This window comes from Eptesicus fuscus, chromosome 7 (assembly GCF_027574615.1).
Source record: "Eptesicus fuscus isolate TK198812 chromosome 7, DD_ASM_mEF_20220401, whole genome shotgun sequence".
In the NCBI taxonomy this organism is placed as follows: domain Eukaryota; kingdom Metazoa; phylum Chordata; class Mammalia; order Chiroptera; family Vespertilionidae; genus Eptesicus; species Eptesicus fuscus.
The window spans coordinates 46686594-46700769 of record NC_072479.1 but is presented as its reverse complement, the minus strand read 5'-3'; positions in this window follow the sequence as shown (position 1 = coordinate 46700769).

Sequence of the window (14176 nt, the reverse complement as noted above, 5' to 3'; positions counted from 1 at the left end):
GGGCTTTTGTTTGCTGGAAGCTTTTTGATGACTGCTTCAATTTCGTCCATAGTTATCAGCCTATTGAGATTTTTAGAATCTTCCTGATTGAGTTTTGGAAGGTTGTATTTTTCTAGGAATATGTCCATTTCCTCCAGGTTGTCTAGTTTGTTGGAATAGAGTTGTTCATAGTATTTTTTAACAATCCTTTGTATTTTTGGGGGGTCTGTTGTTATTTCACCTCTTTCATTTCTGATTTTGTTTATTTAGGTCCTCTCTCTTTGCTTCTTGGTGAGCCTGGCTAGAGGTTCATCAATCTTGTTTATCCTTTCAAAGAACCAGCTCTTGGTTTCATTGATCTTTTATATTATTTTTTTGTTCTCTATGTCATTTATTTCTGCTCTGATCTTTATTATCTCCTTCCTTCTGCTTGCTCTGGGCTTTTCTTGTTGCTCTCTTTCTAATTCTTTAAGTTATAGAGTTAGATGATTTACTACCATTTTTTCTTGTTTTTTGAGGTAGGCCTGTAGAGCTATAAACTTCCCTCTCAGGACTGCTTTCATTGTGTCCCATAGATTTTGGATTGTTGTGTTTTTATTGTCATTAGTTTCCAGGATGTTTTTAATTTCTTCTTTGATCTCTTTGGTAACCCAATCATTGTTTAATAGCATGCTATTCAACTTCCAAGTGTTTGAATTTTTTGGATTATTTTTATTGTAGTTTATTTCTAATATTATGCCATTGTGGTCTGAGAAGATGCTTGATATGATTTCAATCTTCTTGAATTTGGAGAGATTTTGCTTGTGACCCAACATGTGGTCTATTTTTGAAAATGTCCCATGTGCACTTGAGAAGAACATATATTCCGTGGCTTTGGGGTGAAATGTTCTGAAGATGTCAATTAATTCCATCTGGTCTAGTGAGTCATTTGGGATTGCTGTTTCTTTGCTAATTTTTTGTCTAGAGGATTTATCCAGTGATGTCAGTGGTGTATTAAAGTCCCCTACTATGGTTGTATTGTTGTTGATCTCTCCCTTGATATCTTCCAGGAGTTTTTTTTTATGTATTTGGGTGCTCCTGCATTGGGTGCATATGTGTTTATCAGGATTATATCCTCTTGTTGTATTGATCCCTTTAGTATAATGAAGTGGCCTTCCTTATCTCTTGTTATGGCCTCACTTTGAGGTCTATTTTGTCAGATACAAGTATTGCTACCCCAGCTTTTTTTTCATTTCCATTTGCCTGAAAGATATTTTTCCATCCCTTCACTTTCAGTCTGTGTGAGTCCCTGTTCTGAGGTGGGTCTCTTGTAGACAGCATATATATGGGTCATTTTTTCTTATCCATTCAGCCACTCAAAGTCTTTTGATTGGAGCATTTAGTCCGTTTATGTTTAAAGTTATTATTGATAGGCACTTGTTTGTAGCCATTTTTATTTTTTGTGCCTGTGTTCCTTCTTACCTTTTTTTTCCTTCTTTTTACACCAGTCCCTTTAGCATTTCTTACATTGCCAGCTTGGTAGTGATAAACTCCCTTAGCCTTTTTTTGCCTGTGAAGCTCCTTATTTCCCCTTCAATTTTGAATGATACCCTTGATGGATAGAATATTCTTGAATTCAGTCCCTTGCTTTGCATCACTTTGTAAATTTCCTTCTGCCCTAACCGGTTTGGCTCAGTGGATAGAGCATCGGCCTGCAGACTCAAGGGTCCCAGGTTCGATTCCGGTCAAGGGCATGTACCTTGGTTGCGGGCACATCCCCAGTGGGGGGTGTGCAGGAGGCAGCTGATCGATGTTTCTCTCTCATCGATGATTCTAACTCTCTATCCCTCTCCCTTCCTCTCTGTAAAAAAAAAAAAAAAAAATCAATAAAAAAAAAAGTAAATTTCCTTCCATTCTTTTCTGGCCTGATGTGTTTCTGTTGATAAATAATTTGATAATCTAATAGGAGATCCCTTATACCTAACTTTATGTCTCTCTGTTGCAGCCTTTAAGATTCTCTCTTTGGCCTACCCAGTTTGGCTCAGTAGATAGAGCATCGGCCTGCAGACTGAAGGGTCCCAGGTTCGATTCCGGTCAAAGGCATGTACCTGGGTTGCAAGCACATCCCCAGTAGGGGGCGTGCTGGAGGCAGCTGATGTTTCTCTCTCATTGATATTTCTAGCTCTCTATTCCTCTTCCTTCTTCTCTGTAAAAAAAAATCAATAAAATATATTTTTTTAAAAAGATTCTCCCTTTGTCCTGAACATTTGCCATCATAATTATGATGTGTCTTGCTGTGGGTCTTTTCAGGTTCATCTTGTTTGGGACTCTCTGTGCTTGTGTGACATTTTTTTCCCCACATAAGGGAAGTTTTCTGACATTATTTATTCAAATAGGTTTTCTAACCCTTGTTCCTCTTCCTGTTGTTCTGGCACCCCTATTGTTTGTATGTTGCTTCGTTTCATGTTGTCCCATAGCTTCCTTAGGCTCTCCTCCTGTCTTTTAATTTTTTCCTCCAATTGTAGTTCAGTTTGGGTGTGTTTTGCTTCCCTATCTTCTAATTCGCTAATTCAGTCCTCTGCTTCTCCTAGTCTACTGTTGAAACTTTCCATGGTGTTTTTGTTGCAGCTATATCACTCTTCATTTCTTTCTTTTTTTAAAAAAAAAATAGATTTTATTGATTTTTCACAGAGAGGAAGGGAGAGGGATAGAGAGCTAGAAACATCGATGAGATAGAGACATCGACCAGCTGCCTCCTGCACTCCCCGCACCGGGGGATATGCCCGCAACCAATGTACATGCCCTTGACCAGAATCGAACCTGGGACCTTCCAGTCCGCAGACCGATGCTCTATCCGCTGAGCCAAACCGGTTTCGGCTCTTCATTTCTTCTTGATTCTTACATAAGTTGTTGATTTTTTCATCCATCTGGTTTATGAACTGTATGACCCTTATTCCGAATTCTTTTTTCTGACATATTGCATGCCTCTGTTCCACTTAGCTGCTTTTATGGTGATTCTTCCTTTGCTTTCCTTTGGGGGTTTCTTTGTCTCCCCATTTTTGAACTCACCAACAGATCTAGATGTTGAGTCATGCAGGGACTGCTCCTTGGGTGGCAGTGGCTCCTCAGGCTGCAGTTGCTCCTTGGGTGGTCGCGGCAGCGGCTTCTCCTCAGTTGGCAGTGGCTCCTCTGGGGGGTGCTGTTCGCAGCAGTGGTGGCTCCTCTGGCTGCTGGGGGGAGGTTGCTTGCACAGCTGCTGCCCTTCAGATGGGGGTGGGCTGATCACAAGGCTGCTGCTCCTTGGATGGGGGCAAACTGCATGCGGCTGCTGCTCCTCAGACGAGGGCGGGTTGCATGCGCTGCTTCTCCTTGGATAGGGCAAGCTGCTTGTGAGGCTGTTGCTTTTTTAACATGAGAAGGTAGCTCACAGGGCTGCTACTCCTTGTTCAGAGGTGGGCTGCTCACACAGCTGCTGCTCCTCAGACAGGGGCAGGCTGCTCGCATGGCTGCTGCTCCTCAGATGGGGGATGGGCTGCTTGTGCTGCTGCTGCTCCTCATACAAGAGTGAGCTGCACGTGCGCCTGCTGCTCCGCAGGCGAGGGTGGGCCGCTTGCCCGGCTGCTGCTCGTCGGATGGGTGTAGGCCGCGCAGGGCTGCCGCTCCTCAGATGTGGGCAGTCTGCTCATGTGGCTGCTGCTCCTTGGACCGGGGAAGGCTGCTCAGGTGGCTGCGGCTCCTCAAATGGGGCAGGCTGCTCGTGGAGCTTCTGCTCCTCAGATGGGGGCAGGCTGCTCGTGCGGCTGTTGCTCCTCAGACAGGAGTGGGCTGCTCATGCAGCTGCTGCTCCTCGGACGGGGGCGGCTTCTCACGGAGCTGCTGCTCCTCGGACTGGGGTGGGCTGCTCACACAGCTACTTCTCCTCCGGATGGGGACAGGCTTCTCATGCAGCTGCTGCTCCTCGGACAGGGAAAGGCTGCTTGCGTGGTTGCTGTTCCTTGGATGGGGGAGTGGGCCACTCACACAACTGCTGCTCCTTGGAAAGGGGAAAGACTGAGCCTATGCAAGCTCCTCTCCTGCCGGCACTATGTGGTCTGGTCAGCCCTTCAGGCTGACCCCTCTGGGCTCAGTCTTTCATGATTGTGGACCCAGATCTAGAATCCCCTGCCACCAGCAGTCCTGTGGACCTCCTTTCCACAGTCAGACACTGTGCCTATCCCAAAGGACATGGCTCGGTGCCGTGCGGTTTCCCTCTGACCCTCTGGGCTCGGAGGTCTGGCAGATCTCTCCTGCCCATATCCTTGATTTTACCTTTCTCCAGGGGTCCTCTGCCCTTCCCAGCTGCAAATTGTCTCACCAGCTGAGTCTCTTTTGCCAGTTCAGGGTGGATGTTATTTGTTTCAGCTGCTCATTCTATCTACTCCGGGACAAGGCTTGGGACACATACGTCTATTCTGCCACCATTTTGTCCTCCCCATTCCTCCAGTCCTCATTATTTTAAAATTTTAAAAAAGAGCTGCAAAACAGCATGAATAATTGTGGTATAATTACAGCATAAATACACTGGTTTAAAATATGTCTGGCCCTAGCCGGTTTGGCTCAGTGGATAGAGCGTCAACTTGCGGACTAAAAGGTTTCGGGTTTGATTCCAGTCAAGGGCACATGCCCGGGTTGCAGGCTCAATCCCCAGTAGGGGACATGCAGAAGGCAGCCAATCAATGATTTCTCTCTCATCATTAATGTTTCTATTTCTCTCTCTCTCCCTTCCTCTCTGAAATCAATAAAAATATATTAAAATAGTAGTAATTAAAAATAAAATAAAATCAAGCGTTCAATGAAAAATAAATAAATATATAAAATATGTTTGTATTTTAACATATTTGGTGTATATCTAGACACTACTTGTGTGAATAGTTATTAATATTAGATGGTTACGTTTCTCCAGATTTTCACTTTCTTCTTTATATCATTTGGTTGTGTTATTTAAATCTTTTATAATAAACAGATATTAATAAGAAAGAATAGTAAAGTTATTTCCCTTTGTTTGAAAGATATTTAATGATTTGGTTTTTTTTCAAGCAAAGATATTGAACCAAAATGTCATGCTCCCCATGAATGATGACTGTTTGGGAATTTGCAATAGCATTATTAAAGGTTAGCTATCAACGAGCTTGATAAAATCAGGTTTTATAAACCTTTCTCATTTTTTGCAAGAATGCCAAGGAATTGCATGCTGTTTGGAGCCTTGTTTACTATGTATTTACTGTCTCCACAAAATTTCTCCTTTTCTTTAGGCTTTTAGCACTACTAGTATTTGGGAAACAATGTACAGTAATGGAAAGAATGCAGATTGTGGACTCAGGATAGCACCCCCCTGCCCCCAATAATTGAGTACATGTATTTAAGGACACTTTGATTCATTGGCTACTTCAACTCAGATTCAGTGTAAGTAATACTTCTGGATTTAAAGTGCCTAAAATATAAAAGGAACTTTATGAGTGCTTATTAGATATACATTAAAAGACAATGCAATATTTGAATCCAAATGGCTATGGTTGGTTCCCTCTTATAAGTTACTAGCCTCTTCCAACTTACTACAGTCAGTCTGCAAAAATTTACTCTTAACTCAGACTGTTCTAATGACATGAATGCCTTGGGCATTTATCACTAATATAATTTATTCCCAGGAGGAAATTTTGCTTTGCCCTCTAGATATTGCAATAAAACCTTTGCCATATAATAGACGATAAGGGCATAGGTCTAGTTTCTTCATCTGTGCTATCCTCGCAGTAACAACTAGAATCTCAGAGAGCACTGTGACTCTAAAAACTCTTCCCATGTACAAATAAACAAAAACTTCATGATTTTAAACTTTTACCAAGGATTTTATAATATATATTGTAGAAGTTGCCTTATTGATAACTGATAACCACAATAAGAGTTGAATTCTTCTATCTTGCACTCATTCTTTTTTTTAAATGTATTGTTGACAGTATTACAGGTGTTCCCCCCTCCCCCACCCCTTAACTCCTCTCCACCCAGCACCTGCCGCCTCCCCCACCAGGCCTTCCCCATACTATTGACTGTGTCCTTGGGTTATGCATATATGTTCTTTAATTAATCTCTCCCCATCCCCTCCCCCCATCCCCTATTTTGCACTCATTCTTGAGAATTCTCAAGTTTCCTAGGACCATCTCAATATGATATATTTTCTTTCCACTTGTGGAAATAATCAAAATTTTTAAATGCCAGATTATGTGACTGGCTTTATTTAGGTAAAATACTGAATACCATTTATGCCCATTGTAACCTTAAAAATGTGCCCTCATGAATTTTTAAAAGAACACACTTAAAATTTCAAGGGAAATTAGATAATTATGAAAGTAAGGCTTATTGAGGGGGCAATACCTTGGCAGAGTTAACATGAAATAGGAAGTTATGTTTGTGCAGACAAATCTTAGTTTTGTTACTTTCAAGTTGATTGGGATCTGAAAGATTGCTTCAAGCTAAGCAAACTCAAAACAGAACTGGGATAAACCAAAATGATACTTCTATTTTGGGGAATATATTTCTAGAGTTAGAATGCAAAAGTCAGCACTCCAAGACCTTCCTTTTCAAATATGAAGGTATGTGCAGAATTAAATTGGTAAACATTAACACTAGATGAGAGTATTGAATGGCACAAGAGTTACTTCATCTTAGCCAGTGAGTCACCCACTAGGAGGCATTTTAGAAATTTGTGGGGGTATTATTGGTTGTTACCATGATTGGAGGGAGCTTTGGGCTCTTACAGGGTATAAACCAGGGATGGTAGCTGTCCTCCTATGCACAAGACAGGACCATACATGAACGGACTAGTCCCACAGTCTATGCATCTTTTGATGACCCTGCTGGAGATTCATGTACATGAAAACTCATTTATAATGATCTCAACCTAGAAACCTAGCTCCATTTTACATATAAACATAGTTTTTAATATACACTGAATTTTCCAGAAACACTTCTACTGGGAATAGTAAGATTCTGTGAGAGGTAAGATTGTGTTTGGTTTTTTTTGGATCTTTACCAAGAATTATTCACATTTTGGAAAAATCACATCACACCTCTGCTCTTTTCCTGTACTTTTTATCCATATTAGCTTCTGATCTTCTTACTTCCCTTAAAACCAAATTTTTTCATTAAAGTAGATGCAGACATCTGATTACTTGATTAGGCCAAGAATAGCCATGCTTAACCATTTTCATTTCAAATACATATTATTCTATAGTTGATTTTTTTTGCTTCCCTTATATATATTAGAGCATTATATTTGTTATTTTGAGATTTTGTGCCAGTGTAGATAATACTAGTATTATCTTTGAATTCTATTTAAGGATAGTAAAGTGGGAATAACAGAATACCTATTATTTTTAAAATGGCAGTTTTGGCTCAGTCTATAAAGTGTATATACTGTGTGATTCAATTTATGTGACATTCTGGAAAATCATTATAGAACAGGGGACACATCCATGGTTGCCAGAGGCTAGGGGTTCCCAAGAAGGTTTATTACTAAGGGACAGCATGAGGGAATTTGGAGTGTCGGGGAGGGGTATGGTGGGAGAAATGTTAACTGTTCAGAATATTGCCTGTGGTAGGGATTACACAACTCAATGCATTTGTCAAACTTATAGACATGCCCACTAAAAAATGTAAATTTTAATGTTTATAAAATTTTAAATGTTTAAAAACACAGGAAAACACACACACAAATAAAACACAGAAAATAAGACAACCAAAATGGTAGTGTTGGGTCTCAGTGTTGAGACCCACTGAGCTAGGTAGGCATAGAAGCCACTGATGACATTCTTGCCTCCACAGAATTGTTTACATCTCTAGAGACTGAATGACTCATTCTCACAATTCTCCTGTAAATACCTTAGTGTCCGATATGTAGAGAGAAAAACATTTTTTTTATAGAATTCGTGACAATAAATGAACTACATCTCAACCAGTAAGTTATTGGCAATTAAGATTAAAACCTCGACACTTATTCTACTGATTTTTTTAAAATTATTATTACCACAACTGCCTTACTAGTTTTGTGCTAACTGGAAGAATTCTGTGAATTTTTAAGTTTTTCCATTCATTGCAGGTATTATGCCTTTAAAGTAAAGTAAAATAAAATAAAATAAAATACCAGGGCTCATATTATACTACCGTCTGAATTTACTAAGAAAGAAAAAAATGTTTTCTTAATAACATCACTTACATTTCTAGAAGAAAAATGTACTTCTATTGACAGAAAATACATCTCATGTTTTTTTATAAGGTGTTTACAATAGTTCAGTGTTTTGGCTAGGGTGTTAAAGGCTTTTTGCCATTAATAGTATTTATTCTGCAGCCTTCTGAACCTACTTTGGGAAATTTTAACTTGTAGAAATGTTTAGTTCACTTACTTTAGGCAATTAAAATGGTTAACAGAGAACATTAACTAATAAATGCCTTACTTTGGGTGATACCCAAATAATAGGTGTCAAAATGATTATTAGTTCCTTAAATTTTCTTGCCTAAGAGCCATTCAACCAATTAAGCTACATGAATAAGTAACAAGAATATAACATTTAGATAATCATTAATTGATACCTATGCTAAGAATCTGTAATTCATATCCAGTGTGCTGGCTTTCTTAAAGAACCAAATAAATATCACTTTAATAAATTGCTTCACAGCCCAGCCATTATGTGGTTGAACGTCATTATGTGGTTGTGGGCTCGATCCCCAGTGGTTGAACGTCAACTTATGAATCATGGTTCGATTACCAGTCAGGACACATGCCCTGGTTGTGGGCCCGATCCCCAGTGGGGGGCGTGCAGGAGGCAGCCAATCAATGATTCTCTCTCATCATTGATGTTTCCATCTCTCTTTCTCTCTCCATTCCTCTCTGAAATCAATAAAAATATATATTAAAAATAAATAAATAAATTGCTTCACAGTGAATTCAAATGATTTAAAAAAAAAATTGTTTTTAAGAACCTTTATTGACTGTCAGCTGAACCATATATTTGAAGGCAAGATGAAGAAGGTACTGATGCCCAAACTGTAGATTCTAGCATCTGTGGCACACAATCTACTTTGAAAGTACTCCTTTAACTAGTTACTCATAATTGAGTTTATAATCATCCCACCCACCATTAACTTAAAATTGGTAGTTTCTGTGGCATATTTAGGAAAAGTGGGATGGAACCGGAGGTATAGATGACATAAGATTGTCCATGTGTAGATAATTACTGAAACTGAAATTTCCTCTGCTGGCTATGATGAAGTAACTGAACTCATCCTCCCATTGCATCCTATATAATAAAACCCTAATATGCAAATCAACCGAACGGTGGAATGACTGGTCGCTATGATGCGTACTGACCACCAGGAGGCAGAAGCTCAATGCAGGAGCTGCCCCTTGGTGGTTAGTGCGCTCCCACAGGGGGAGCACCACTTAGCCAGAAGCTGGGCTCATGGCTGGCGAGCACAGCAGCAGTGGCAGGAGCCTCTCCTGCCTCTGCAGTGGTGCTAAGGGGCAGCAAGGCTAGCAGTAAGGAGCAGCGAGCAGGTGGGCAGTAAGGAGTGAGGGGTCCCGGACTGGGAAAGGAATGTCTTCCTGCCGGCTTAGGCCCGCTCCCTGCACTGGCATCAATCAATGAACCAGAAGGTCATGGTTTGAATCCCAGTGCACATGGCTGGGTTTCAGGCTTGATCACCAGTAGGGGGCATGCAAGAGGCAGCTGATCAATGATTCTCTCTCATCATTAATGTTTCTATCTTTCTCTTCCTTTCCTTTCCTCTCTAAAATCAAATATATATATATATATATATATATATATATATATATATATATATATATATTTGTATATATATATAAATATATATATATTTGTATATATATATATATTTGTATAATATATATATGTATATATATATTTGTATATATATATATAACACATACACACACACACACACACACACACACACACACATATATATACTAGAGGCCTGGTGCATGGATTCGTGCACCGGTTGGGGTCCCTTGGCCTGGCCTGCAGGGATCAGGCCAAAACCAGCTCTCCAACATCCCCCGAGGGGTCCCAGGTTGCAAGAGGGCGCTGGCCAGGCTGAGGGACCCCACCGGTGCACAATCGGGGCCGGGGAGGAACCACAGGAGGGCTTCAGGGCATGTCCGGCCCATCTCGCTCAGTCCCAATCAGCCGGACCCCAGCAGCAAGCTAACCTAATGGTCGGAGTGTCTGCCCCTGATGGTCAGTGCGCTTCATAGCGACTGGTAGAGTGGTCGAACGAACAGTCGGACACTTAGCACATTAGGCTTTTATTATATAGATATATATATATATAAAAGAACTACTGGCAAACTATAAGCCGAAAAATTTCTAGAGCTCACACAGCTAGGAGACATTTGAGTTCCAATCAATCAAAGTGATGAGACCTTGTTGAACACTGAGGCACTTGGTAGAGACCCAAGGATAATCCTTTAATGGTAGGGTTAAACATGTTCTAGAGTAAAGACTACCCTAGATGTACTCTAATAAAGCTTAAAAACAAGATTCAAAAGGATCCAGCTAATATGCAAGTAAGTTAATTCCCTTCAAAACAAGATTCAACAGTATTTAAAGAAAAGATTTTAAATCCAGACATTTAAAACCTAAATTTATAATGTCTAACTTCCAATAAAAGTTTACCAGGCATGTGAAGAAGAAAGATAACACATTAATTAGAAGACAAATAAATCAAAAGAAAAAGACCAAGAAATGCTGGACTTTACAGATAAGGACTTATAAGCACCTACTTTAAATATGCTCAAGGGCATAAAGGAAAACATGAATATACTGAGGAGAGACATGGCAGCTATAAAGAAAGATACAATTGTACATGTACACTGAAAAGTGCTATATCTGAAATGAAAAGTTGATTGAATGGGCTTAAGAGCAGAATTAGATATAATAGAAAAAACTTGAAGACACAGCATTAGAAATTCTCTAAGCCAAAACCACAGAGAAGGAAAAAAAGATGGAAAAAAAATAGACCTTCAGTGATCTGTGAAACAATATTAAGCAGATTTATATAAATATGTAATTAGAATTATAGAAAGAGGGAGGGAGATGGGGGAAAAAAGAATATTTGAAAAAAGAATGTCTGAATACCTCAAGTTAGATGAAAACTATAAAGTCATAGACCCAAGAAACTCAATAAACTGAATTTTGTGCACTGAGCCACTAGTATCAAATAAAAATCCAAAATAATAAATATGTGGATAAATATAAAAATAATGTTTGTCTTTAAAATTTTTTTCTTTAAAAAGAATTGACTTTTGCCCAGCTGGCGTGGCTCAGTGGTTGAGTGTGGACCTATGAACCAGAAGGTCACAGTTTGATTTCCAGTCAGGGCACATGCCTGGGTGTCGGGCTCGATCCCCAGTATGGGGCATGCAGGAGGCAGCCAATCAATGTCTCTCATCATTGATGTTTCTATCTCTCTCTTTCTCTTCCTTCCTCTGTGAAATCAATAAAATTATATCTTTTTAAAAATTGACTTTTTAAAGCTAAAATAATAATGTATTATTAAGTTTAAAGTAAAAGATACAAGAGCAATAGCACAAAGAATAAGAAGGAGGAAACAGAAGTATCCTATATAATAATCCTATATTATAAAGAGGTAATATGCAAATTGACCTTCACTCCAACACACAAGATGGCCGCCCCCATGTGGTCAAAGATGGCTGCCCCCATGTGGACACAAGATGGCTGCCACAAGATGAGGGGGACCCAGGCCTGCAGGGGAGGGCAGTTAGGGGTGGCCAGGCCTGCAGGGGAGGACAGTTGAGGGGACCAGGCCTGCATGGGAGGGCAGTTAGGGGCAACCAGGGCTGCAGGGGAGGGTAGTTGGGAGCAACCAGGCCTGCAGGGGAGGGCAGTTGGGGGACCAGGCCTGTATGGGAGGGCAGTTAGGTGTGACTGGACCAGCAGGGGAGGGCAGTTGTGGGTGACCTGGCCTGCAGGGGAGGGCAGTTAGGGGTGACCAGGCCGGCAAAGGAGGGCAGGTGGGAGCAACTGGGCCTGCAGGGGAGGTCAGTTGGGGGGGACCAGGGCAGCAGGGGAGGGCAGTTGGGGGTGACCAGGCTGGCAGGGAAGGGCAGTTAGGGGCAATCAGACTGGCAGGGGAGCAGTTAGGTGTCGATCAGGCTGGCAGGGGAGTGGTTAGGGGGTGATTAGGCAGGCAGGCAAGCAGTTGGGAGCCAGTAGTCCTGGATTGTGAGAGGGATGTCCCAGATTGGAGAGGGTGCAGACTGAGCTGAGGGACACCCTCCCCCCCCCATCCCCCCATGCACGAATTTCGTGCACCGGGCCTCTAGTACTGTAATAAGATTCTTCATTATATGTGCTTAGTAGAGTGTTATTTGAAAGTAGACTGTACTAAGTTAAAGATAAATATTTTAATACCTAGGGGGAAAAACACTAAAATATAAAGAGGTATAGTTAACAAACTAATAATGGAGATAAAAATGAATATACAATATGAAAGATTAACCCTTTGCACTCGCTTGCTTTTTTCTAGAGCTGCTACCGATGCTAACCATGTCGAGTCACACTCGACAACTGAGTGCAAAAGGTTAACTTGGTGGGGTCCGAGGGCAGACTAAATAGCCATCTCAGACGGTGATTTAAGAAAAATTGAATCTATTTAGGGAAAAGGGATGGAGGAATAGGATATCCAAAGGGAAGGACAGCACAGCCCTGAGCCAAGGGGACATTGGGTGGATGATGGCAGCAAAAATCTACGTAGGCAACTGGAAAGCCTAGACTGGGCTGCTTTAGCTCACTTGGAGACAGGTTCAGGGGGTAAGCCTGGGACGTGCTGCCACTGCCATTGCTCCTCTGGTTGCAAGTCTCAGGGGGTCCCTTGGAGGTTAGGGGATACGTGCCTCTGGGGGAATAGCATACTCCTTGGAGGGAGAGTGTGCACTAGGTCCTTTGTCCTAAGAGTATTTATCTCTATCTTGCAGGTGGAAATCTTAGGAAAGGTCTCAGGCAAGGGTCTTAATAGAAAATTCACCAGCTTTCCAGGTGTGCGCTTTCAGGATCGTGGTCTCCACTGATTGGTCGGTGCCAGGGCAGGGGGTCATTAGTCAATGTAGCTAGTCCTGAGGCAGCCACAGTGCTGCTTGTCTGGTTTTGCTGCTTTTCTGGGCTTGGAGCTGGAATACAACTAAGGCCCAGATGTTATCTTTATGAAGGAGAGGTCAGGGCGTCTAAACCACATGACCAGCTAGATGCTAGGGGAGGATAGGTTACCCTGGGGGCGAGGTTCTTGTTTTCCCAGTTTTGCTAGGCATCTGGAGCTTTCTGCCCTGGTGAGTTTCTGTACTGGCCTGTCATTCTTGCTCTGGAGGTCTGTGTAGCACAATATAAAAGAAGTGGAAAAGGAATTTAACAAACAGAAAACAAATGGCAAAATAGTACATTTAAAGCTAACCATATCTTTAATTACATAAACTATAAATGTCTAAATATTCCATTTCAATAGCAGAGATAGTCAAATTGGATTTTGAAAAGGAAGACTCAACAGTCTATTTTTTTAAAGTATTTTAAATATGAAAATTCAGATAGGTGAAAAGTAAAAGGGTAGCAGACACTATTCATAATAAAGCTGGAGAAGCTTTATTAATATCAGAGAAAATTTATATAACACTTACACAAGGTAATATGTTAATGACAAGGAATATTACCGGAGGTCATTGTTGAAGCTGGATTATAGTTATATGGCAGTTTGTTATACTATGCTCTCTACTTTTGTATATGCCTGATATTTTTCATAATAAAACATTGCACATTGAAATAGGAGAAATATGTGTTAAAACTTTTTTTTTCTGTATTAGACTGAATATGCCCATCACTTATTTCAGTTACTCATTTTGTAACAAAAATATATTTCGTTGTGGATTTGTATTACCAATCTTATACTACAATGATCTACTTTTTCCATTTTCTTTTCATCCAATTTCTCTTATGATTAGAATACATACATTTTTAAAATAATGATACCTATGGGTAATAGAAAAGGTTAATAATTCCCTTGGTGAAGGTAGGTATTAGGTTCTTGAAAGCTGTGGTTGGATTTCAATTTTATAGAGTTCCAAGAGTTACTACATATTTGAAACACTGTATTAAAATTCACA